The sequence below is a fragment of the Buteo buteo genome, chromosome 6 (assembly GCF_964188355.1).
Source record: "Buteo buteo chromosome 6, bButBut1.hap1.1, whole genome shotgun sequence".
NCBI classification, from domain to species: Eukaryota; Metazoa; Chordata; class Aves; order Accipitriformes; family Accipitridae; genus Buteo; species Buteo buteo.
Window position 1 is genome coordinate 33537338 of NC_134176.1, and position 26219 is coordinate 33563556.

General features: G+C 38.6%; 1 long non-coding RNA gene across 1 annotated transcript; it reads left to right on the top strand.

Annotated features, from left to right (window-relative positions):
• Positions 1-1274: 1274 nt before the first annotated feature.
• On the top strand, positions 1275-21247 carry LOC142032452 (uncharacterized). The gene is made up of 4 exons (XR_012650831.1): positions 1275-1408; positions 5608-5680; positions 11087-11223; positions 20595-21247. It is a non-coding gene; the product is annotated as an uncharacterized LOC142032452 (long non-coding RNA).
• Positions 21248-26219: the final 4972 nt, after the last annotated feature.

Consider the following 26219-nt stretch of genomic DNA (forward strand, 5'->3'; position numbering starts at 1 on the left):
CCTACTAAAGAAGGGACTGCATTTTCAGGAAAGATTTGATTTATTGAATGTTTAGTGCAAAACAGATTAATTTTTTTTTTTTTTTAAAGAAGACCAGAAGTGTTTCTATTATTTACTAGGCAAAAAGAAGTTCTGAACAGGAGGCAATTTCTTCATTTGAAATGTTGCTCTTTGAACATAAAGAAATATAGAGATGTGAAAGGATCAGAAGCAAGCCACACAAACCGCAAACTCCTTTTCTAGTCCATACCAGAAAACCCAGTGCTCTAGTTTACTTGCAAAATGTTTCCTTTTCAATTACAGTGCAGTCAAGAAAAGCCAGCCACAATTATATTCACACACACAATAATATGTGACTTTACTCACCAACAGAAAAAAATACATGTTTTTCATCTGAAAAAGCTGTCTTCTGAAATTTCCTGTTCTGAGACTGAAAAAAATGGTGTTTTGAATGGACAGAAAAATTCTCTATGACACTTTTTAAAAAATTCCTAATTACAAGAGGAAAAACATAATTTCTGCTTCTTTTAGCTGTCTGGAATTCTCATGTTTAATATTCAGCTGTTATTTTGCCTTTAAACATTACTTGTATCTAACACAACAAAGCTTATGTGTTTTCCTAGCGCTTATCCTGTTAAAGTGTGTACAGTCACAGTGGAGTCCAGCACACAGATGGCATTTCAGCAAGTAGATGTTCACTGTACATGAGCTGATGGTGCAGACTGCTAAAAGTCTGGGTCGAGTCATATTAGAGCCTGCATTATGGGGAGTTAGTGCTGCTTGTCGATGACACATCATAAATGCCCCTTGGAAAGAGGGAAAAAAGCTCAGACACCTGCCTTAAGTGTCTAGGGAAGGAAGTGAATGTCCCTAAACTCTCTATATATGGGAGAAAAAAGTACATGTAGGCTCTTCCAGAGTGCGCTCTGGACTATGTTCCTAACTTAGTTCATGTTGAAACATGAGTCCAAAATAAGTAGCCTCCTGGTTTAGGCATAACTAGGGTTTGTCAACATGAATGGCTATATGCTTTGGTGAACTAAGTTTGTTTCATGGATAAAAATAGAAGAAAAGCTAAGCGGAAGTTGTCTAACCTATTTTGGCAAATTCTGCTTCTCTAATGTTAGCCAAAAGTCCAGAGACCTTACCTGTCTCCCTGAAGAAATATTACTTTAAAGGAATCTTTCTTTTTCATGCTCTCATTTGCTTTTTAAGTGGAACAGCTAGTGAAACTTTGAAAGTGGAACACAGTGGAGCTGAGCTGAATAATAAACTAAAATTTGCTTCTAGCCAAAAAAAGTTTTAATTCTTTTTTCTTCTTCTTTCTTCTGAGCTTCCATGTCTCTAGTTCCTTGCAGTTCCCAAAGGACTGAAGATAATGGCCTTCAACACAGACACTGCAGAATGGGTAAGATGTCTGTAATGTATAATTCAGCTTGACTTCTCCAGTCCATATTATAAGAAATGGCACTGTTATTGCCTTTTACAAAGAGCTAGCCTCGTTTATGGGTGGCAGCTCCTTTTTTACTCCATGTGTGCTAATCTGCATGGGAGAGAACATCGACGGGAGTGATGAATAGCCTGGACTCCCTAGGGAATGAGGATTATTTATGAAGTTACTCCAGTTCAGTGAACAGTGTAATTCATGTCAAAGTGTGTGACTTAAGCCCAGTGAATTACAAACTTCACTCCAGGAGGTGATTTGAAACCTGGAGATCAGGGGAAATCTGTGACAAGGCAGTGGGTAAAGTACATTTTCTAACATACCTTTCCTACCACACACCTAATGAAAGCACAACTCCAAAACTCTCTGTGCTGCTTTCAGATCACAGATATAATCCGCTTTTTGTCACCATTGCACCATGTCACACAACTACCTGTGCAGTGACAGGCAAGCTCATTTTTGCTTGTTAACAAAATACATTTCTCAGTCTTAAAATATTTACAATTTAAGTGTCTGTGTGAGAAATTACTACAGATCACATATTCTGCAGAGGGTGTTAGCAGATCATCTGGCCTATGTGATATTTTAGTATCAAAGACAACAATAGCATTTTAGGGAAAAGCTTATCAATTTTGAGCATCACCCAAGTTATCACTTGTTGTTTGTTTTCAGATCATAGCTGTCAAATCAACACAATGGTGCTAGTGGGAACTCTTTTGGTTGTGACTCAAATCATTCAATCCTATTTCTGTTTCTCCTTCAACTGCTGCCCTATGACAAAGCATATTCTGCTCCTCTATACTTTGTATACTGCAAAGGCAGCGAAGGTTCACAAAATCTGTATTATTTAAACTTGTCATTAAGTACTTCCATATGTTCAGTGGATTTCATTTTAATGAGCATATCACCCTAAAAGTATTAAGGAAAAATAAATGAAACAAGCAGGTGACAGGTTCACAACAAAGACAGCGCTTCTTCATAAAATGAGTAGCTATGAGTAACTCTTAGTTGCCTCCTGGATTTATTTACCTGGATTAAAAAAGCACACAGGCAAATTAACAGAAGAAATATGGGACATTGAACACTGTGTCATTCTTCTCATTTCCTTCAGATCCTATGTTAGAAAGTTGCGGTGATGGTCTATGTATAATGTCTGAGCATTTCCCAGTCAGCTAACAAGCCAGGCAGGGCTTTCGAGGGCAATCATCCAATAATCCACATGTAGAAGCCCAGTGCAGATGTAATTCAGACCCCGTGATTCCTCAGGAAAACATTTAGGAACACTAGCAGTTTGACATGAATTCTGACCATGGAATTGGGCTTCCGCTCCTGCGCCATGTTTTCTCCAAGCTCTTGACATCAAAGCCATTCAGAACTAGACTAAATCCTATTTTTCCCAGGCAGTTTCCTCCCTTCAGGTCTTTCCTTTTTCTTTATTATTTTAATTACTTTTCATCGTTGCCTTCCGTTTTTTGGAGGGGAGTAAGAGGAAGGCTTGTTTAGTTTTTTCACCCCTATTTCTTCGTATTTTGAATTTGGTCTCTTCTACCCTTCCTCGGCCACCGGAGGTGGGGGCACACATTGGTGTCTGAGCAGCCAGCCTCAGCCGACACCACGCCGGGGCAGAGCCTGCAGCTCTCTCCTCTGCATGTGAGCTCTTTCCTGGCTGATTGCATCAGGGCAGCTGCCCGAGCACGGACAGAAGGTGGGAGGTTTTCAAGGATCTCTTCTCTACCAAACATGGCTGCGAGAGCACAGTCACCTTGAGGATTGGCGAATCTGGGACACACAATATTTTTATTATTTTTTTTTATATGGACCAACAAGAAGCTGATGAAAAATTATGCAACTGAAAAAAAATAAATAAACCCTTGAAACAGTATATTTAAGACAACACTCTAACAGTAAAAGTCATGAAATAATGCACTGATGTTCTCATTCTTCACAAGTGTCTGCAGGTTAGCATGCATGTTTCTAATCCACTCTGTAAAAGTGTGGGTTTTTAATTCCTCTTAGCTCCTCCTCAAATTCCCTTCTGTTACAGGACACTCAGAAAGCAGAAAACTTTTGTTGGAAACTATACATGTCTTTTAACAGAGATTGAGGAATTCATCCCTGAACTGAAAGAAGAGGGTGATTGTTAGGAATCCCTAATAATGAAAAAAATTCCAGAAATCATAAGCTTTATTTACTCTTTTCTAAATAAGAAAATGCTGACAGAAATATTATATTCATGTCTAGTAAGTACTGCTCTAATTTCTTTATTGCTTCTATAACAGCTAGCAATGCAAAAATAAATCCGAGGATTGTTCAATCCCTTTTGGGCAGACAGGCATGATAAACACTTTTTTTGGATGTGCAACTTACTGAAATCTCGGTTTTGAATGATGAAATAAAACCTTAAAATTTAAGCATTCAGATGCTTACAGGGCATGTAAAAAAGTGTTAAGCCACAGCTAAAATTCAAATTTCCATTAACACAAGGACTATCAAAGCTCTCTGACCTCTTGCTAATTTAGTATTAGTGCACTGTTCTCTGGTCTGAAGCCTTTACACTAAGAATGCTCCAAGTCCTTCACTGGGGCATTACATGATCTGTCTTCCATCAGAGCTGAACTCAGGGATTTTTAGTGTCAACAAATTAAACCAAATGTCATGCAGCTGTCTTGCCTAACAGCCTTGCTCAACGGGGAGCCTAGCAAGCTCACTTCAGCTGAAATAGCCCCCTAAGATCAACACAGAGTTTCAGACATGCAAACAGGCAGAAAAGCAAGGTCAGGCAACAAAACACTGAATGATTCACAGTCTTGAGACAAAATTTCATGCCTAATGATGCTGACAGACATTTTTTTCTCCTACAACACAAGGAATAACTGTAACTCACCCAATTCAGACCTAATGCATCAGTATTGTGTTCATTAAATGAAGAGCTGATAAATCTAAGCAATAAGAGGGACTGGCTCCTTTTTTTTTTTTTCCTTTTAGAATAGGCTGCAGTAACATTGTGCCTGATGTGACAACCAACATAATTCCGTCTTTGAGGAGCATCTGTTCGTTACTATCTAGACAAACATTTAAAAATTTTAGGTTTTTGGACACATCGGTTCTAATGAGTATACTAACTATCCTATTGTGTTCTTTACTATTCTAATCTTTAAAGGCTTTTAGAGTAGGAGTTAGCAGGATCTATTCAGTTGTTTGCTGCAGTCACTTAAGAGTTTGTTGCTGTTCAAACTGGTGGTAAGAATTTTACAATTATTGATTTTATGAACAGGGAGAAGTTAGAGTATGTATTACCCTGTAAAAGACAGTAATAGTAACCTGCATCCTCTGTGCAGTGACTTTTCATATAAAGCTAGGAACATGTTACTGAGAATGAAAATAGCTGATAGTTAAGTTCTGTTGTTGTGGTGCTAAGAGTCCTGAAAAAGTAACCTGGGGTGATATTTTCAAATTATTACACCTATGGGTAAAATTTCCAAAAGACATTATGTATTTTTGAAATGTAATTTACATTTTAAAAGTTACATGGAAGTTAAAGTCTCATTGCAATTCAATAATACATATGCTCCTCAGTTAATTGTACCTAAAAATGAAATACAGGGTGTTGAGCCAAGAGATAATTTGGGAAATTTTACTTTTAATATAAAACAAAATCTAAACACCAAATACATTTTTGTTTAGGAGGGTAACTGTTGATATAGAAGACCACATTTGGCCACTACTTTTGAAAATACTGCCCTCTTTCCCCCCACCCTGAGTTCATCCATCTATAATTTTGAGGTATACAATACTTCCATGAAATGCAATATATTGATATCTAGAAAAGCGACTAAGAATCTGAATGAAAGTATCTTAAAAACTGTATGTTTATTTCATTCACACATTACATGCAGTAAAGCAAAGACTTGCCCTGTAATGACTGTGGTATGATCTTTAAGTCATTGATAAAGTATTAGTAATTCATTATTCATTAAAATGGTAATGCTTTAACACATATTTGTAGCCTACTGAAATGTTTAAGTATTTCTTTATCCAAATATTTGAGTGGCAAATTCCTAAGTACTAGGCAAGTCATTTTATGTCTGCCACATTTTTGTGAAAGAAAGCATGTTTCTGCTGGTGTGTTAAAGAGCTCTGAGATTTTTTTCTCTTCTGCTCAGATGTCCAGTTATGGTGTTTGGCAAATTTCAAAATGTTGTAAATGAGAAGTGGCACCTCCAGTGTTTTTTTCAGGTAAGCAGTTTCAAAATACTCTAAATAACACTGCAGCTCTTGAGACTCTTCTGCTCAAGTGAAAATAAGAGATTCAGGGATTGGTTCCAGCATTTTTTGCCTATGGAGGGAAACTGCTTGTCTGACAAGTTAATATTTCTTGTCCATTTCCCTAGAATGATCAAACTTAAAATCCCACATAAGACAGGACATCTGTTTATCCACAAAAACCCTTCCACGTTCATCCATGCAGGCTAGATGTATATCAGTTCTGAACTTTCTTTCACCAGGAAGGAACTGTGGAAAGCCATTAATGCTTACATACCCTTCTTGAGAGACATGCTTCAGACTAATATGAACTGCAGAGCTCCGTTCGTGAATAAGTGAGTGACTTTCAACAGCTATTGCAAAGCAGATTGACGAACTGACTACTACTTTCTTGCCCTAGTATCTACTATCACTATAAATAGTTACTTTTGCAAAAATACACTCATACACAACACTTGGTAGCAGTAGAATTTAAGGAGAGTATAAATACTAACTGAATAAGATATTCTTAGCAGCAGCTGCATGCCAGATATTATGATCTTCATTCATTAGTAACAGTATTAAATTTGTCTAAATAGAGCCTTGCCTAATCAGCTTTAATGACAAAAGGGAGTCTTCTAAACCACATCATCTAAATTGGCTGCGGGGAGGGATCCCAAACTAGACTCAAGGTACAGTGCAGAATATTCTACTGTAACTTATCTTCTATTGTAATTCAGGTTCCTCTTAAGCTTATTAATGCAGAAGGAATCCTAATGATAATATAATCCTCTTATGTTTGTAGTGTTTTTCTTCTACAAGAAGTAGGGTAGAACTGCCACTGTGCTATCCAATGAGTCATTAAACTTATTTCAAAATAGTGAGAAAAAGAGGTCACATAGGCATAATTTCAGATTTTGCTTCAACAATTTAACAGGATTTCTTCCCTGCTTAGGTATGGCCAAATAGTCTTTGAGGATCTTGATATCTGAAAGATCAAGTACATTTGCTTCCCATTGTGAAGATTTAACTGATATTATATTCCTAAAATGAACTGGTCTTATAGAACACACTAAAACAAATACAAAAATTTTAGTCAGGGCTGACACATAGGGTGAGGTACCAGTAGCTGCTGCCCTCATAAACATCCACTGATTAATCCTGATTAAACACCTGCTTTGTTTTAAGCATGAGTTATCACATTCAGATTTAATAAAAGACTTAAGTTTGTGCTTAAATTCCACCTAAGCCAGCGTGAATGAAGCATTTGCTATAAATTAATGATGTATTTTAATGATTTTTTTTTAAGCTGTGGTCAGAACACATGATCAGCAAAATGGAGAGGTATAGCTAGACAGACTTCTTTTCTTACCTTTAATTTTCTTCATCAATGTTTATTTCACCTATAGAAAAACAAAACAATGTTCACTCTGTTGTTCTTACATTTTTTCTTTATTCTTCATGCATATATAATGAGCATTATTAAGAACTACAAACATTTTATCATTTTTTTAAGCACCCATTATTTTCTATCACATTTTTAAAAACTCTGAAGTGGGAAATAAATATCCCTGTATTTGCAAGCCACATTTTCTCAAAACCACTTGATTACATTTGTTTATTTTTTAATAGAAAAGGAAGCAAAATTAAATTTTTTTAGAGCACTGCATTTATACAATATATGCATTCTATCAAAACATTGAAAACAGTAAAGACAGCCAAGGCTGTAGAACATCATGAAAGAAATTTTTCATGCTAAAATTACTATTTTATGAGCAAGACTGTGTTCTCATATTGATTTTTTTTTTTTTTGTCATGGGTTACCATTCACTTTCAAGCAGTTTTGAGACCTGCACTTTTTATATAGTGCATGTAACACATATAGTACCTGACCCCTCATTAAACACTTAAAGGCATTTTGAATCAAAATCTGTAATCATGTAATAATTTTTAAAAGAATAAAGTAATTTGTGAGCATTCCTGGTTCACTAGTCACTAGATAGTTTCTGTGCATGTTCCACTTCTGCAATAGGGACTGTGATGATTTGGACCAAGCTTCCAAATGGTTATTTTCCTATAAATGTATGCTTCAACAGACATTAACAGATTCAGACTCTTCACCATAAAAGTCCCACATGAAAACTGACCCATTTGATGTATCAGCTATTTTTAACCTGTATATCCAGACTCCTCAGCCACACAGATCTCCAGTTCCTGCAGCATTCTTACTTGACCAGAAAGCTAGACTTTGCAGCAACTGTCTTAACAGTGTTATGAACTGCTTGCCACAAATGACACACTTCTGGGAGAAGAGCCAATAATGGTGGCTGAATGTTAGAAGTGAAATCAGTTCCAATGGCCACCTTAGGATTTCTGGTGGCTGAAAGGAAGGTATTTCTCCAGAGAGTTAAGGAAATTAAATATTAAAAGTTCAGATGATAATTGAGCTAATTAGCTTTGATCTAATTCTAAAAAGTTAATTGAATCAAAGCCAACTTTCATTGTATTCTTTGCAGTCATACATTGTAAAAAATAAAGCTCTGCGGGTGGTCTAAAAGAGGTACTAATAGCAATATCTTTCAGAGAAAAATAATTTTCATCATCTTATTTGTATCAAAGAATGGTAACTTGCTTCATGTTAGCTTGAAAATATGGATGTGAATATGGAAGGACACAAGATCTTACACTAGTCACACCTGGATTATTCAGTGCATTTTGAACTGCCCTATTTAAATCCTAAATTCCTTGAGACTTGAACCATTTCTTCTTCATTTTTATTTTGCTCAGGATCAGGCATATGCCAGTGAGACATATCTGTTACATATCTGTAAGCAACAGCTCATAACTACTACTCTCAGTGTCAGAATAATATAAAAACAATTCTAAGTTTGTTATTGACACATTAGTAAAGTTTTGCCCTGACATTGGGAAAGCATAAACTGCATAGCTCAGTTAAAACAACTCCACTCTCAAATTCAAGATTTGTTTGGCAAACAGACCTTACAGTCTTCATAGTGTGAAATAAAACCTTAAGAGCATAAATGCAGCTGGGACACTCAACAGACAGTATGTTGTATTTAATTGCTTGCTGGTTGAAAGTAATAGCAATTCAAAACCCAGAGTTTTACTTAGGAACTGTGCTGGTTTTGGCTGGGACAGAGTTAATTTTCTTCACAGTAGCTAGTATGGGGCTATGTTGTGGATTTGTGCTGAAAACAGTGTTGATAACACAGGGATGTTTTCGTTCCTGCTGAGCAGTGCTTACCCAGAGCCGAGGCCTTTTCTGCTCCTCACCCCACCCCACCAGCGAGCAGGCTGGGGGGGCACAAGGAGTTGGGAGGGGACACAGCCGGGACAGCTGGCCCCAACTGACCCGAGGGGTATTCCAGACCATAGGACGTCATGTTCAGTATATAAAGCTGGGGGAAGAAGAAGGAAGGGGGGGGATGGCATTTGTCTTCCCAAGTGACCGTTACACATGATGGAGCCCTGCTTTCCTGGAGATGGCTGAACACCTGCCTGCCCACAGGAATTGGTGAATGGATTCCTTGTTTTGCTTTGCTTGTGTGGTGGCTTTTGCTTTACCTATTAAACCTTATCTTTATCTTTATCTCAAACCATGAGTTTTCTCACTTTTACGATTCCGATTCTCTCCCCCATCCCGCCCTGGGGGAAGTGAGCAAGCAGCTGTGTGGTGCTTAGTTGCTGGCTGGGGTTAAACCATGACAGAGGCTAAATAGGAAAATATGCACCAAAAGATCCCGTGGGGAATATTCCAACACAGCATAAATCTGGAAAGTTGTAACTTGTCACTAAATGAGTTTATTTGCTATGGTGGTACAGTACAATCAGAGACAAGTAGCAAAGGGAGGTCTGTCTGGTGACATGAGAAGCATGTGTTTCAGTTGTAATAACTTAATAAGTGACTCTGAGGATCTGTACCATTTGGGTGGTAGAGATAGACCCACATTCCTAAAACTCAAAGTGCCTTGCTATAGATCTTTTACATACCCACACAAATACCATTTGCGAGTTGTGATCCCTATTTACTTAATTTCTAAAATAAAGTAATAAAAATCAAGTAAAGGAACAACAAAACAAAGTGAGGAACAAACTGCCTGGACATCTGCACTTAAGGACTATCAAGGCCCAGACTGGTGTTCTATAAAAGTTTTCTGAATGTTCTGGACCCACAGTCTAAAAGCTGCATTGAAATTGAGCGTGCTTGCTATGTGTTTCACATAACCCCTTGAGAGCCAGGCTGTTTGGACATGGATATTGTTCCCAGTAGCACTTAAGTCCTAATTTTAAAATGGGTCTGAATTCAAAAGGGGGGCTAGGGGATATACACCATGCAGTGCAGAGATTCCTGAGTCAAGATGTAGGGCTCGTTAGTTCAGTCAAACTCAGTGCCACAGGTCTGCACTTAGACCATGTCCGGGTCCAGAGCTATGCTGAGTTCTGAGTTGTTCTCCCATGCAGACATGTCTGTGAGTGCATAATTAGAAACTTAAGGGAAATTTAGCTCTTAAGTTCAAAACTGCATTTCTTGAAGCCCCCAATTCAGCTGCGGCCCAATTTCTGAGGTGCTCAGCCTGTAGAAAACCTACTTTTCCATGCTTAAATTCAGCCTGTGTTCCGCGTTCAAATTCTACATTAAAAATCCTCAGTCTTCATAGGGACAGGAAGATTAGCACTTATCTCGGATCCAAATTCCCCAAAGGTCCAGAATGTATACATTTCTCCTTTGTCCTCAGGGGGGAACTTGATTCTGTAGGCATCCCTTCACATATCTAAGACACAACTAGTGTTAGGCTCCTTATAAAATACATTGTCAGACAGCATTTTCTCTTATAAAAAGGCCTTATTTTCCCCCAAAGCAAGCAGTCAGGTTGTGAAAGAGATTAATTAAATTCTAACCAAGATTACTCAGACCCACGCCAGCCCCCAGACAAAGCCCTAACTAGCAAACTCTTCTTCGACTTCGGGCACTTTGTATGCTTTCTTTGAAGCTAAGCCACTGTTCAGGATTTATTAGAAAAGCAAAAAGTAATCCATCACCTGAGAAGCATGAACCAAACTCCCCAACTCATGAAGAGGGCTTCAAACCTGCTAGATATTTGTAAGAATGGCATCAGCAATGGATTAGCTACTACTATAGGCAGACAGGCATTGCCCCATGCTGTGTAGCTGATATCATGGGAAATAAATCAATAGCTACCACCTACTGGACTTTCAAGCTATTCAGGCTTCAATTAGCATTAGTATTATTTTCTACAGATTCCACGGTTCATTAGCAAGACTTGACAGTCCTGACAGCTGGTGCTTTGGAGCACTCCTGTATAGTATTCTTCAGTGACCTTGACGAACCTTTTAAATCACTTTAGCTCTGTTTTGCAGAACAGATTGTCCATGCTGAATTTATAACCTGCACTGCTACTGAGGCAGCTTTCTTGGCCAGCTTCTGTCTCCCAATTTCTGAACATCTGCTATTCAGAAAATCTAAGTCATCACCTGGACATTGGATGAACTTCAAGGTAACCAAGTTCCTAAGAACATATTTTGCCTCATTTCCCATTCAATATATTGAGGTTAATATGTATTTTTCTAATTCCTGTAGCAGTGCGTGTTGCAAAATGAAACTACTGAAAGTCAGCTTTTCAGTCATGTAAATGTATCAGCACAGTCAGCAATGTCTTAAACTGTTATAGAGCATTGACTATCATGCCCTAGAGAAGGTAAAGTTTGGTTCCTTTACAATCTTATTTTTTTGTTTAATTTCACTGTTGTTGTTTCTATGCCAGCTAGCAGCATCCCTCCCCATAATCCTGCAGTCTTTCCTGTAAGTCAGACCCAATTTTGTCTGTCACTATGGAGTTAGGTTTTTTGGACAACTGCCCAGACCCTCAGCAGAGTCACTTCTCTCCTTTGTCTTTCCAGTATGCACGAAGTGCTCATAAGTCACATTAACTAGAATTGAGGCAAAGCAACAAATCAAACAAATAACTGTAATGACTAGCAGGGAGAGCAGAGACCTGTTTATAATTGCTCAGTTTGCTGAGTACATGGATGTTAACATGACTCACTCCAGGGCAATTATGTTGTAGCTTCTGACAGGTGTGATATGGCATTGTTGATTTTGGCAGATATCTCTAGTACAACCACTCTAGTCGACCTTGAAAACTCTGATGTCAGCATTCACTACTGTGGCCCTGATACTGACCCTCCTCTTCTCTGAGAAACTGAACTTTAATCCTTTTGCTCAATATTCCAAAAAAAATCTCTGATTTACCTGATTTCATTGATATTTTTTGTTTGTGTCTTCCACAGAATAATTGTTGATACAAACTTTTGCAGACTACCTTGCTTTATAACCCCTTTTCTGATGTCTAAAAGGGGCCTGGGGTTCTCATGAAAAGGATCTGTACGCTACAGTTAATCATCCACGTAAAGTATCTCCCACTTCCTTATCCCCAAGGATAAGGGAATAAAGTTTGAGCATTATTTTAACAATTCATACCATACCCAAAGTCTGAGCTGCTTCCATATGAGCCTGTTCAGTCTGAAAGTCCTGCAGTCTTTACACCCCATCTTTCAGCAGGACTTACTCGTGCAGTCTAATCTGCGTAAGCAGGATCACATACCTTCAGGGTCAAAGCTCACCTTTGTCTGGCTTGAATATTCTTCTGGCACAGCAACCTTGGATATATGTACAAAAGACACACATTGACCAGCCGACTCAGATTTATAGATGGATTTGGGCTCTTATTATATTTATGTATTTTTGACAAATATTCTAAATCAGTCCATCCATATTTTGTGCTAAAACCCAACATGCAATAGAATGGAAAATAAGAGAATATAACAATGACATTAGGGTACAATTAAAAAAAAAAAAAACAACCAAAAAAACCCCACAACCAAAAAACACACTTCCCACTCCTTTTAGTTTTCCATATTGTTGCAGGTAATAGTGGATTTCTTTCACAGGCTTTTCTCCTTTTTGTTCACAAATGTTAACAAATTAATTTCCTTGAGAATTACCTTTATTCGTAGTAGCTCAAGACCTTTGGGGTGACATTTTCATTTCTGTTGAGCAATGTCTAATTGTTCTAATATCTCAACATTTCCCCATGAAGCTCTCACAATATCTGGGACCACCGGCTACTCATGGTTGTTGCACAATGCCATTTCCATTCTCTGACCAAGTGTCAAGCTCTGACAGCTTAAGCACTTGTAATCAACAAAATTTTGCTGACCTGCACATGAGGATAGTGATTTGGACTCCAAGCTAGAGCATTTCAAAATGACCTGGTTTGATAAATATCAGTGTTTAGCACATCTTAAAAATCAAACACTTTAAATGTATCCTTATTTGGCACTAAATCTAAGGGACAGACAAGTGTAAACTTTCTAAAGTTTATAACTTGGCTTCTATACACATTCATTTCAGGAAAATTCAATTAATTGAATGTCAATGAAAAGCTCCTTCAAATGGGGACATAAACTCAGCTGAAATAAACTCATTTTTCTTACAGGGAAATGTTTGAGGAATATTCTGTTTCCTTTACCAAGTTCTAATACTTATTGACCTTCAGGTGAGTGTAAAGTAGACTGCAGTGATAACTGCAGTCTTGTCATAAAGTTTAGAGTCCCAGAATTTAAAAAAACAAGTGATAGAGAATGACCAAACACATTTTGTGCTCTAATTATGAACACACACTGATTAGAACTCCTAGGCAAAATCAAAGACTGATTTCTTTCCTAGTATTCAAAATGTACCAGGATTAAGATCATTCTCATATATAATAAAAACAATTATTAAAATATACATTGGAAACTTTAGCAAAGACAATGAAATTATTCCCCATACTGCTAGCAGATGCACAAGAAACTTCCATTGTCCAGAGAATGTGGTAAGTGACTTAAGTGAAATACTTGCCTTACACAGCAGTCTTTCATAGCAAGCTATAACTAGTAATCTACCCAGGATCAGAGCCAAAGAGGGATTAACCCATCACAGAAAGACATTCTATTTTAGGCAGCAGGCACAAATGTCTAGTGACTGAACACACTGAGCTTTGTGCAATATGCCACTGCAGTTTGCTGCTTGATGAAAAAGAATACTATAATTTATCTTAAGCTCATAATACTGTGTTGATGCATCACACCTGTCAAATTGATGTTAGTGTAGTAAACTGGTAAATCAGATGCATCTTCCAAAATCCTTCTTTGGTGACTCTTGCAGTTTGAAAAACACAGCTATAGCTTAACAGCAGCATTCTTTCAGCGTAGGAAGAATCAGATTCTTCCTGCCATCTCAGAAGATGCCCACAATAAACAGAGAATCTAGGTTTGCTAACCAATCAAATTTTTTATTTCTTTACTAAACTGACTGTTGAGCCATTGTTACAAGTGACTTTACTTGCCAGAGAACTACGCTTTAGTCCTTGCACTAGAATTCATGAATCTGATACAGGGATTAGAAAATATTTCTGTGCAAGGGGTATGTGTGCACCCTTTTGAGCTATTACCTGTAGCAATGACTAGAGGTTTCAGCCTAGTCTTCTTCTACTACCTTTGAAAACACCATAGACCTTACAGTTGCTGGCCACAAGAGCTTCTGTTTGCAAATCAGAACTGTTTAAAAATTGAACAGGTTAAACCTTCCCACAAGTATCCCTCACCACTCCAGTTTCAGGGTTTATTTAACCAGCTGTAGTTTTCCCTTTTATTCATCAGTAGTATGGCTGATGCAAAACCGTGTATTCCAGCATCACAACACGTGCCCATGTGCTGTAAGACTGCAGTCATTTCCCTGGAACGTTTCACACCTGCCTGTGCCACGGGGTCTGACATGACACTGCAGAGTTCAAAAAAGCTACTTAACTATCGAGGGAAATGCTCATAGTGGGTAGGCAATTATATAACTCTAAAATTCTAGGTGTGTTACCTTAAAAGCATTTCTGATCGGCATTCCCCAGATGACAGACCAAGTAATACAATTTATAGACCCAAAAGTCAGCTTGAGAATAAAGTGCTTCATGTTACTTTGTATAATGCTCATTAACCCCTTTTAATTTATTCTGGTGGTACTTTGCTATTACTGATTTTAACGCACAGTGAAGAGTGTTTTCTGGCATTTGAGTGATAAGACAAGATCTCAGTCTAAGTTATCTGAAAGCAGCTGACAGTTTAAATAAGCTGAAAACTTGAGCCTTTATTTAGCCTTATACATCATTAAAATGTGTATGGAAATCATACACACTCATTTTCATATACTTTAAAATATTCTTTCATAAATTAGATCTATTTTCTATAGAAGCATTTCTCATTTTGTGCAGTAGAGGAATGAACAGCTATTTCCTATTTTGCTTTATCTTCATGAATGGATGTATGGAACTGTCTTATTTATGGCACATCAATCAGTCTATCTTCTGAACACACAGTTATTTGCCTTCTCATGTAATTCTTCTATTTGTCCAGCACTTGTAGCTCTTCACAAACATGATTGAGCTTATCTTTGTACCACTGTGGTGAGCTGGCATTCTTATTGCCAGATACATAAATATCAGAATTCTGCACTGTTTTGGATTCCCAATTTCAAGCACTTCTGCAAAGAATTTACTATTCTGTGCTATCATCTGTGTACAAAACACAGGTTTTGCTTTTAATTGCAGCTTTAAATGCTCAACATTTCCAATAAAGTGCTCAGCATCTCAACTTACATCTTCAGAAATTAATAATTGCATGTGGAAACCCAGTCTAAATTTACACTGCACAGAAACTATGCGACAGAGTCAAGGATAGAATCTAGTTCCCTAGAGTGACTGTCCTTTTTTTAAATTTTTTTTAAGCTTACCCATTCCACCCTATATATCTCACAAATTCTCCAACAAACGGAACAGTTATCCCAGAGACAGCAAACTAATTCAGCCACAGTACAGATCTACCTGGTGCACGGAGGTAAGCATGGCTGAGGGGAAAATGGTGTGTGATCATGTCGGTTTAGATCAGAACTCCATAGGTTACAAAACTAGAAGGGCCCATCTTGATCATCTAGTCTGACAACCTTTGTAGGAACAGGCCATGGGAACAGCTCAGAATGAATTCTCCTTTCGTAATGCGTAAGTACAGAGGAACAGAATTAAAAATGTGCAGGCAACTTTCATTCTGACAGTCCACAATTTTGAATGTCTCTTTTTGTAGTGTAGATCTTTTTCAAGAGAGGAGGAAGGGTACAACTGTTTCATGTTTAATTCCTAGTTGCTGTTTTCCAAAGCAATCAGAAATTCCATCAGAATAATCTATAAATATCCTCCTGATCCAATTTCCTTCCCTCTGGGGTGTGTAAAGTACTGGCTTTGTAGCATGCCAGTGAAGTGACCATGTTGTCTTACTACCATAGATGCCAAGGGAGGGAGGCTGCGGAAGCACTGCCACCTTAGATGAAAATATGTTGTTTGTGGGACGGTGAAGGAGGTTGGGGGGTGGGATATGGGGTTGTGTTTACAGATGGGAAAGAGGGAGCTGGGACAGAAGCAGAGAGGGAGATTTATTATACTTTACTCTCTGCATGCCATAGTTACCGTGTTCTCAGTCAGCGGCATGTGTTCCTTGGAATAATGCCCACCTCCATAACTATTTTGCTATTTTATTTACTTATAGACTGAGTGCCATTTCTAAGTCACTTACCCATTTTAGTGGCAAACACCTACGCCACTATATCATTTACAAGTGCTGTGTCTCAGTTAGCTTCACCTAAGGAGGCATCTGATAGACAGATTGTTTCCCTGTTGATAGTTTGTACTAACGAGCAGCAAAACTTGGCAATCTCTCCGTATGGATTAAATATCAAAACTCTGTGTCAGTGTCTGGTCAGAATAGGGTGTACTGAGAACTCGGCAAGCAGCAGAAGGAATCCCTTCTGCTCTGCGCATCAGCTGAAAGAGTCGATCTGCTGAGGTTCCTTCAACCGAAGGCAAGGCTCGGGGAGGGCAGCACGCAGCAGAGCGCCTGCCGCTGCTGCCTTGCCACGCGCCATCGCCGCCCTCCCTGCCCCAGATGCCAGGCTGTACGTCACACCACACGGGCGCTGGGCCCCCGGTTTGGCCAGTCACACACCCCTCTTCCTAAGCTCCTGGTTGCCACAGGCAGTGTTTTTACCTCTAGGTATGTGACTTTCTAGAAAGTCATGCATAGAAAGTACGGTAACAATACTAAAAGCTTGCGATTGTGGGCCAAATCCTGCTCTCGGGCATACTTGAATACGGCTAGAATTGAACAGTTAGACATTTTTCAGATCTGAGAGTGTGCATAATCTATTTCCCTCATCCAAATGTCTCATCTTTTAATCCAATCAGCCAACAAGTTTGATCCCAGCTATGTAGATTTGATTTGCAAAATCAAATGGAAACGGCCAGCCTAAACCCCATAGTACTTCAAATATCATTTTACCCACAGTCATCATGCAGTTAATGTTGTGAAAGTAACAGTGCTGTGTTTGGGGGATGGGCTAAAGCCCTGCCTGAATGTTTCTTACCTAAGAAGGGAAGCGATCTTTCTTATTGCTGCTATTAATCTGACAGTAGAGCTGGAGGGACCAATTCAAATTTAAAAGCTAAATTTAATCTGAAATGATCAATACCCTGGAACTTGCCATGTCCCAAAAGATTAGACCAAATAGCAGCATCATGTATTCTGAGCTCATGTTGCAAACCACTGTGCAGTTACTAATTCTATTAGGGAGAGCATATTTCCTCCTCCTCACCCGTTTCCAGTGGATTGGCCCATGCTAATGAATTTGACATTCAGTGTTCAGAGAATCAATGGTTAGCAACATACAGAAAAACCTGCTTTGAAACCAAGCAAAAATGTATTCCACATCCCTGTCATAAGAAAAAACATTTGGGTTTTAATCCAAATGGGTAATGCCTTTACCATCAGTAAGTGAATTTTTAAAGCTAATATTTGTTCCTGACTTACAAACCCTTTAATGGCACAGTGTGCATGGAGCTGCGTACTACAAGCTTAGGGGGCCATCCATCCACACATAGCTAAATTCATGACCAGGGTCTTAGCTATTTTCCAATCATCAGCCTAGCATGCATCTGAAAGTCACTGTATCACTGGTGCTGGCAGCTCATTTTAGCGCAATACGCAAAAATGAGCTTTGGATTCTGAGCAATGTGACAACCAGTTTAGATTAAGATTTTTCTAGGAGTTAGATTCTTTTTTCTCTACTTTACAGGAATTTTTTTGTAACCCTGGATTCTTCCTATATGGCAGCTGGTATGGAGTGACTGAATTATGTAAGGAGGGGCTGATTTTTTTGTATTAGTGGCCTACTAAAGCTAGAAGCTAGGAGCGAGCTTGCTACTATGACATTCCATGATGTTATTACACTCTTGGCCGCATGGAATCAGATCATTTGTAAAAGTGTTGATATTTTTTTCATACTTTATCTCATCTGGGCGCTTGCCTTGTCTCAGGTCTTGCTCTAGATACTCCTTTTCACCGTAACTCTACTCAATTCAATGAAAACCTGTATTGTATCACATGCATAAAAGAAACCTGAATGCCTGTTATTAAAGCTCAGAGGATGAAGGAATAAAGCTCAAATTTAGCTCTCAGACTTAGTATTTCAAAAATGGAATGGAAATACGGCAGCTTTCTGTGCAGTTGTGACTGTGTTTTAGTAAATTCACAGAACATTTAGATTCTAAAGGGACAGGCCCCATGATGCTGATATTGTGTACAGAACCATCAGACCTCGGGAGAATCACCCATCATGAGTTATTACAGTCTAGTGACCTATATTCCTTTTCTTGCTCAGCTAGAAACAGTGGACCAGACACTGGCCCAGATAAAGCAACACTGGCATCGGTGGTATTTAAAGACGGGTGTTGATGAAAAGGGACAGTTTTAACTATGTACTTTTCTGAATCAGAGCCATAGGCATATACCCTTACCCTGTTGAAATCAAAGATTTCATTTGACTTCTGTGAGAGAAAAATAAGCATGCACTCTGAACTGAGATAGAGGAAAATCTACTCCACTGAATTCAGTTGAGTTTCAGCACTTTCGGAATATTGGAAACTTTTAAAAAGTTACAGAGTCAGTGTACATCTATTTATATTCACCCATCTAAAAAGTGTATAAATTAAATGATACATGCAAAATACCTGCATATATCTATAGCCCCACAGCAGTCTAACTCTACATTGAATGCAAAGCAGAGTAAGTATATCTAAACACACTTACAGTGTAAACATGTAAAACACATAATTACTATTATTTTAAAGCTAGGTCTGGATTATCACATCTTAATGTCAATCTGCACTGGAACAAGCAATTTTAGCATGAAAACAAGGTTGAACATGTTCACAGAAAGTTGAGCCCAGCCCTGTTTTTAACTTCTCTTTACTTAACATCCAGTTGCTGGACCAACTGCAGTAGCAACTGGTTGGCTTGGAGCCCTCTTTTGCTTCTCTTTGTTTTGATATGACTGACGTGGCACTCTGTTAAAAGTTATTCCTCTTTGAATAGCTGGTTTGGAGACCGTGTAGAAGTCTTTAAAGATACCCTAAAAAAGAGAGGGGAAAAGCCTGAAGATAAAAACCACCTGTTGTCTGTAGTACAGCGAGTTGCCCCACACAAAAAATCATTTTCCTTCAAACAGTTGCCTCAGTACATACTGGTTTATTTATATGACGGGTGTCCAGTTCTGAACACTGCCACCCATCACAAAAGGAAGCCATTTAAATATTCTACAGAGCAAGAAAAACGCATTATCTGCTCTGCTTTGTAACTGGCATTACCACCAGGCTACCCAGTGACAAATGTCCAGCAAGAGCTGAATTCTCCTTTCTGATTTACAAACGAACAAGCCCTTCCACTTCAATATATTATTTTGCTATCACCCTATCAGTCTGAGAACGGTTATCATTCATTAATCAGAGCATCTGTTTACCAGCCTCTTCTTGCTCCATTTAAAGTCAATACCAGAATTGCCTTAGTATGGTCAACAATGTCATAGTGAAATTTGCACCAGTCCTGCTCAGCTGCTGCTACCTCAGAAACATCCCTGCTTGGCTTTTTACATTTACAGAACAATAAGAGCAAAGAGACCAGTACACACATAGTCACCTCCTTCTGCAGCATCTCACAAAACCTGAACAGCAATATGAATCCAAACAGTCTTCCTGCTGAACAGTTCTGAAGGATACTCTGCCTTCCTGATTCACAGCCCATCCTTGAGTTTTCAACAGAGTACCATTCCGTACTTGGTCTTGTGTATTGTTAATAACCACCCAGCTTCCTAATCTGACTGAACACCTGTATTTCTGCAAAATTTGTATTTTTACATCACATAATACACAACTATTCAGAGATACTGTGGTTTATCCCACAAAGAAGCAGAGTTCGTTTGCTACCCAGCTAGCGTTCAGTTAGCTGACAGAGCTACGCTGTGTCATATAAACATAACCTGATCAAATATCATTCTGTTGCCATCAATGGCAAAAAGCACCCTACCAAACCAAATAAGGCCAGGATCTCACCATAAATGTATTTCAGCCATGTAAGTGGGAGGCAAGCATGCAATGTCCATTTTTAAAGCAAAATCACTATGTCATGGTGATACTTAATGATTTTTCAGGGTCGGCAAGAGAAGTCTAGCCCTTAGGACTCTCAGAAATACCATAGAGACATGCAAGCGTAAGCATAAAGCTTTAAGGAAGCTTTAACTAGCACATGAATCAGTATTTTGCGTGCAGGAGAGTTTCCTATTGAGCATTTAAATGCAGGGGTTTAGTTCCCTAAATATAAATGGCCACTACTAAAAAAATGGGTTAATAACAGTATAAGTCTAGAAAAGTATTTTAAATCCAAGTACTTTTTCTTGCAGTCTGTAGTGTGTCACTCACTGCTCTTAGCCCCACATGAAACTGGAAGTGTGTTTCCATGAAGAATGCAGAGAGCCTGCTACAACTTTCATCTGTGTCTGCCAGAAAATTCTGACTGAGAGATTTAATGGCTGACGGTTCCGCATATGTTTCTGTCAACGTGATCCTCGACTCCAACTGCGTCCTACAGAGAAATGCTTGAACACACGAGAGCTACAGCTGAGCCGCATGATGACAAAGGCAAAGCTGACACAGTGATCCGGTTTTAGAACAGAGACAATATCTTAATTCATCATCTAGAATAGAAAATGTACTGCTTGAATAGAATGCCATGATTCATAGCTGGATTGCCATCATGTATGTTTTTTACACAAGGCAGCAAACAGATTTGGTAGGACTCTCTTAATTATTATCTGTTAATTTATTCTAAGGATTCTACTGCATGAATTCACAACTTGAAAACTGGCACAACTTGCTTTATTGTGTTGTTGGTTTACCTGCTGTACCTCTCAGCCAAAATTCCTCTATTTTTCTATATATGGAAGACTCTCATCTCATTAATAGTTAAGCACACATTACAGATTACCTACAACATTCTGTAAGGCTTTAAGAAAGATACACATCACATTCCTTGTGTTCACTCGTTCCTTTCAAAGGCGTGGGCTTACAAGCTCAGACCTCCGCACACGGGGCTTGATAGTTTAATAAACCGTTCAACAAAGCCAAGCTAGTCCATAAAATCTGAGTCGAAATCAGGCAAAATCAATAGTTTGGGCTGAGATTTTGTTTGTGTTTCAAATCAAAATGTGGGTCATAAACTCCCAATAAATAAATCCAGCTGTCATGCCATACTAATCTCACTGCCTACTGATAACGAAAAGAGAAGCATCTTCTTGGGCAGAGCAGGTGTTAGAAAAAAAGCAGCCTGTCTGAGCCCCAAGCCCAAGTACACGGTTGCGTCCCGCTGGGTTAAGTTACGAAGAAATCCAAATCATTCAGTGTGTGGGTGAAAGGAGGGAGAGGCCCATGCCTTTCTTTCTCCTTAGGCTCCTCATGAGTCTAACACTGCCCCTCCTCTTCGAATATGGTTATCAGCAAATCTGACTCTGAACGGCAACTAACAGATATTCATGACGACAGCAGCTGCAAAGTTGTTAAAAATATACAAAATTTCATTGTGTGGGTGGAAAGATTGCCCTTGCTGAACAGAGACAGAAATCCTAGCGGCCCAATATTTTCGGCCACAGCTTGCTATATTTTGACACATAGTCTAGGAACCCCAGTCTGTGTTGTCCTTGTTGTTGTCCTTGTTATCCTTGTTGAAGATCTTTTAAATGCAAGCTTTTAAAATAAAAGTGTGAGGCCACTTTTTTTTTTTCCCCTCTTGAACAAGGCTTTCATGTTCAGAGATGGGAAAAGAGAAATGATTTTTCCACCTGCTATCAATACACCAGGCCAAGCTGCCTGGGGTAGCTAAAAAAAAGCATTCCACAACTCTGCATGGATTCCAGTGGATTGCTTAGCAGAGCCAAGATTTGCAGCTTTCAGCTGCTCCTGTGGGTTTGTGCGGCAAAGTGCACAGAAAATGCCATGCCAACGATTCCTTCAGAGCAGATGGGGAGATGCATATTTACTAATCATCACAGAAACTGTTATATGTGTTTAAATCCTCTTTATAAAAACAGTTTGCTTTTCAGCCATTTATTGAACAGCTCCTAAGCTGAACCTCTGCTCAGCAGTACGTGACTACACAGTCAAGCTTTTGCTTTCTCTCCAGGATCCAGTTGGGCAATGAATGGCAGTGACCACAACATGCTCCCACTGTAACTGTGACTCCTAGCAGCCTTTCTGACAGCTAAAATTGTCTAGGACTTCATGGTTCTGTATTTCTGAAAATGAGGTTGCTAATTACAACCAATGCAGAACATAATATCTAAAAGTGGAAATTTTGTGGCTTAGCCTAGCTTTTTGCCATAGTGCTATAAATTACCTACAGAAATGCACTCAAATCAAACTAAGAGATATAGCAGGTATAACTATCATGACTCAAAGCTGTACATTGCTTTCTAGACAGATACCTAAGATTTTAAACTAATCTTGAAAAAGGTGTAAGTTCCTTGGCCTCTCTGAAAGCTTCTGAAAGCACCTAAAACAATTTAAAAAAAATGTATCCTAAGACTCCAGTCACCCTTTCTATAGCTGAAGGCAGACAATACTTGAAAATACTTGTGCCTTTGACAGTCATTTTCCCTTGTTCTAAGCCAAAGGGAATGACTGTATGATTTCTTCTGCATGTAGAGAAGAAACAGTAAATAAGTAGCCCTGCATGCTCTCAAAATCACTCTTGCCCTCTGCAATTATCTTTATCCTCCATCATAAAATTAATACACAGATGACTTAAAATATCAAACCAATAAAGGCAGCCCAGCTCTGTAGTTTCACAGTTGCCAGGGGTGGTGGCTGCAGGAGGCAGCGCTGCAGAATAAACAAGCACTCTGGCATTTGTCTTGCACATTATTAAGTGAATGCTGGGGTTTGCTGGGTTTTTTTACCTAGCAAACCCTGAGAACACCTGTTGTATTTTTACCTTCAGCTGAAATCACTGAAAGGGTTTGAGACAGCAAGAGACTTCATTCCCTATAATTCAACACGACGTAAAACCTTAGGTCCCACTCCTGGCAAGGACTCCTTGCTGCTACATTATTGTAACTATTAATAATTGCTAATAACAACATTATTAGTACATTGCAGCAATTCTTTTTTATATTCTGCAATATTTGCTCCACAAATACTTTTTGTATTTCTCTCCTCTCTGCGTTTGTCTCTAGTTTGAGGCAATTTCCTACTGAATGAACTTAAAACCATTAGTTTTTCTTGCTCCTTTATAAACTGGATTGAACTCCCTCTTTATTTCAGTTATTTGCATTTTCATTCATTTATTGCATTATCTGCAGTGTGTCCGCTTTGCAAAACTTCTTGATGTTTCTTAAAGATTCACTTTAAAGCAATAAATAAAAATAGCTTAAGACACTATCTTGTGTCCTCAAGAAACAGTGTCATTTGTTTACAGCTTAGAATCATGACAGCAGCTGCATGCAGTCCAGGATCGCACTGATTATTATGCCATGGTATCAAAAGAATGCTTTCTCTATTTGTAGCAGTGGATATATTAGAGCTATCAGTCAGAATGGAAATGTCTGCATGAAAACTCTGATAAGCAAAATAGATACTGACACGTAGAAACTTGACACCTAAAATTGTAAGAGAAACTGTGATAGAAGCAAGCCACAGAAATAATCCATTTCTTATGAAAGAAAAGAACCTAAAAAGCAGAAAGACAATTTGCCCCAGGAGCAGCAGAGCTGCAAAAGCATGGTTTCCAGTAGATTTGTAACCTTTATCCCAATCTTTCTCCCTGCTGCTTACCTCATTATAATAATTACAGCTCCTTCTGTCTCCCTTTGAAACCTCCACTGGGAGAGAAACAGCATGAGCTGTAGCTTGTTAGCAGCTACATTTGCACTGATTGGCCACAGAGTTATTCTTAAATAGACAGTAAAGCAGCTGAGCTCATCTTCAGTGAGAGCTCTTACTTGGTCTTCCCCTCTGTTAATTTTCTCAAAACTTCTAGGAGCGTCATTCTCTTTGAGATTTACTTATCTTTCAGACTTATTTGAAATCACTCTTAGGGTTCAAAAACTGCTGGGTGAGGAATAGGTAACTCAACAGACAGACAGACGGCTTGACTGCATAAGCCTATTGTCTTTAGGAAACCAGGCTGAGAAATGCTACTTTTCTCTTGGCTAGACTTGCTTCGACACTGTTAAACAGGAATGGTACAGGTGTTAAATTTTCCAAGAACCATTTCCAGCAGTCACCTAGCATGTAGCTACTCTATTTTTAAGAGTACAGAGATAAGTCCTGGTCTAAGGAATTTAATTTATTCATATAAGCAGAGCCAGAAAGTACCAAAACTTCAATGGGAATCTTAAAGAAGTGGCAATCTTTTGTCTGAGCAACAGAGCACAAGATAAAATAAAGTTGAATAATACAGTAAATAGAAGTGGATGGTGGCCCAGGTCAACAGTAGAACTTAAGGCTTCTTACCTTCCACCAAAGGTAAGAAGCTAAAAAAAAGCATTCCACAACTCTGCATGGATTCCAGTGGATTGCTTAGCAGAGCCAAGATTTGCAGCTTTCAGCTGCTCCTGTGGGTTTGTGCGGCAAAGTGCACAGAAAATGCCATGCCAACGATTCCTTCAGAGCAGATGGGGAGATGCATATTTACTAATCATCACAGAAACTGTTATATGTGTTTAAATCCTTTTTGAAAAAGGAACAAAAATGTGTTTAAATTGACATTTTCAAGAGTGACCCAGCTTCTTCTGATTTTCGAACAAGAGCAGAGGACAGGTACAAGCTGGATGGACTGATGGTAAAGCCAAGCATAATCCATGCCTCTTTTTGAGGAAATGGCACGTGTTGCTCCTCGGATACAGCTTGACATTCATCACTCTTCTTGAAGCCAACATGAACTCCACTTTTGTTGTCAAAGTTGTGTCAGGCTCGAGAGCAAGAGAGACCCATTTTAAGTCATAGTCATGGCCCAGAAGAAGCCAAGGTTGTGCACTGACTGAAAAGTAATTTACACTGTGTAAGATTGAGATACATACCTTGTATCAGCTCCATTTCACTATCTTTCTCTCCTCAAAAGATAGCAGAAATTTACTGCAAAATTTGGTCAAAGATAGTAGGCAGCCATTTGGCAGATGTAAGTAACTGAATAATGTAGATGGGCTCAAAAGTAATTCTAGGAGCAGATCACCATATGGAGTGGAGACAGTTGTGGAAATGAGTGTTGAAAGAGATGGAATCCAAACGCCTACTGATGAAAGACAGACCGAAGCCAGGAAAGTACAGGACTTTGAAGAATGAGGAGAAGACACAGAAACTGGAGAAGGGGAAGCTGAAACAGCAGGGAAGCATGAAGAGTTGTCTAAAAGATTTCAAATTAGTGTGATATGAAGATGGCTTTAGTGCCAAGGAGCTGGAGATACTTAAAGAGAGAAGTGCAAGTCTTATCATGCATCACATAGTTTATAGCATAGGAGACTGAGTTTTGGACAAAGACCATGACAGGAATGGAGGGAGCATAAATTGTGGGAGATGATTGTTGATATTGATTTGCATCACAAAATATTTTATTGGAAGCAGGTTTTACATACATGCATACACATATATGTAAAGGATAATTCTTAATAGAATAAATACAGTTGTACTGCCCAAATAAAACTTTGTTAACCTAAATACATGACCTTTACAAGATATACAGGGCATGAATACAAAAGCTACACCTCCCCAATGTCTCATCTCAGCTTCCAGCAGCCTACAGTTTAAAGATGTTCTGAACCAGAGGTTAGACAAAGATTGTTGTATTCAAAGTCCCAAACAATTTTTCTTCCACAAATCTGTCAAATTAAGTTTTCTTCACTTAGGGTATAAAAATGTTTCTTAGCAAAAATATCTACAATTTCATGGAGAAACATACAAACAATTACTTCATGTGATTAGTTTAAATATGTCCTTTTTCAATTAATGCCCTTTGGTGTGTTGTCAATATGAATAAA